The following is a 1,706-nucleotide window of genomic DNA, read 5'->3' as shown; positions in this document are numbered from 1 at the left end:
AATAGGTTTCGATCAATGACACATGTAAAACCTAGTAGAATTACTTGTTGGCTATGGGAGGGGGTGGGAGGAGGGGAGGGAAAGAACATGAATCATGTAACCATGGAAAAATATTCTAAATTAATTTTAAAAAATTAAGAAGACAAAATAACTAATAAGCCTACATCCCAACACTTGCATTCAGTTGTAAAAAATTTATCATTTTTATCAATATGTATCATTGAGTGGAACATAAACCATAAGCAAACAAACAAACAAAAAAGAATGGCTATGCCATGGAAATAATAAGAAACGAAATTGGTTCATAGTGATGAACACATAGATTGTTTACAGACTTGAGGCTTGTATTTGAACAGTCATCCAGTAACCCATTCCTTGTTGGCGTATATTCCTTCTTCTAAACAGCAAGTTCCTTATCATAGGGCATGTGAATTAAGAGGATCTCATGTTCGACAGACAAAGGCAAAGAAATCTTCTGAAAGAACATCTCAGGTTTTATGTTGCTAAAATTTATATTGTTTTAAACTTCCTCTATTAATGAGGATTTATCTACTGGAACTTAAAACTAGATAATACATTTTTTTTGTTTTCAAAGGTCACATTAAAAGAATAGATTACAGCGTGCACAGAAAAAGTTTGGACTCCTGTGAAACAACAAAAATTTTCTGTGAGATACCAAATTATATTACATTAGAAACCCTAAAATGAGAAGAATACAGTTTCAGTGTATATTTATGGGCTCTTGAGATGATGGCAGGAAGATCTCCATTTGATATAATCAAGACAACCTGGCTATGAACACTGAAGATTTCCCTTCCAAGCCTTCGAAAAATCAATTTGAATTACTAGATTTCTCAATGCTAAAACCTTCTACATTTAAAAGGAATTATTAAATAAAGATCACAAAGAGAAATCCACAAATGGGATATTTTTAGGCAGCAAGTCTAATTTGTTCTTCCATAATCTGCTAGAGAAGATTCTTTCCCTCATTTCGCCCTCAGGCAGTAGATAACTATGGAATGTATAATATATTTTCTTTTTTTAAGTTATATATATATTTATTTTTTAACATTTATTAATATTTATTTTTTTTGGAAAAGTTAACATGGTTACATAATTCATACTCTTATTTTCCCCTTCACCCCCCAAGGTTTCCCCCCCTTGGCTGATGCATATTTCCACTGGTTTTAACATGTGTCATTGATCAAGACCTATTTCCAAATTGTTGATAGTTTCATTGGTGTGGTAGTTTCGAGTCTACATCCCCAATCATGTCCGCCTCCATCCATGTGTTCAAGCAGTTGTTTTTCTTCTTTTTCCACTCCTGTAGTTCTTCCTCGGATTGTGGGTAGCGTTCTTTTCCATAAATCCCTCAGAATTGTCCTGGGTCATTGCATTGCTGCTAGAACAGAAGTCCATTACATTCGATTTTACCACAGTGCATTGGTCTCTGTGTACAATATTCTTCTGGCTCTGCTCCTTTCACTCTGCATCAATTCCTGGAGGTCTTTCCAGTTCACATGGAATTCCTCCATTTTATTATTCCTTTGAGCGCAATAGTATTCCATCACCAGCATATACCACAATTTGTTCAGCCATTCCCCAATTGAAGGACATACCCTCCTTTTCCAGTTTTTTGCCACCACAAAAAGTGCAGCTATAAATATTTTTGTATAAGTCTGTTTATCCATGATCTCTTTGGGGTA

At 34.6% G+C, this 1,706-nt stretch overlaps 1 pseudogene; it reads left to right on the top strand.

Moving 5' to 3' along the window:
- Nucleotides 1–289: 289 nt before the first annotated feature.
- On the top strand, nt 290–841 carry LOC123255717 (annotated as a pseudogene).
- Nucleotides 842–1,706: the final 865 nt, after the last annotated feature.

The sequence above is a fragment of the Gracilinanus agilis genome, unplaced genomic scaffold (assembly GCF_016433145.1).
Source record: "Gracilinanus agilis isolate LMUSP501 unplaced genomic scaffold, AgileGrace unplaced_scaffold50507, whole genome shotgun sequence".
Lineage (NCBI taxonomy): Eukaryota > Metazoa > Chordata > Mammalia > Didelphimorphia > Didelphidae > Gracilinanus > Gracilinanus agilis.
Note: the sequence above shows the minus strand (reverse complement) of the source record. Positions and strands in the feature narration are given on the sequence as shown.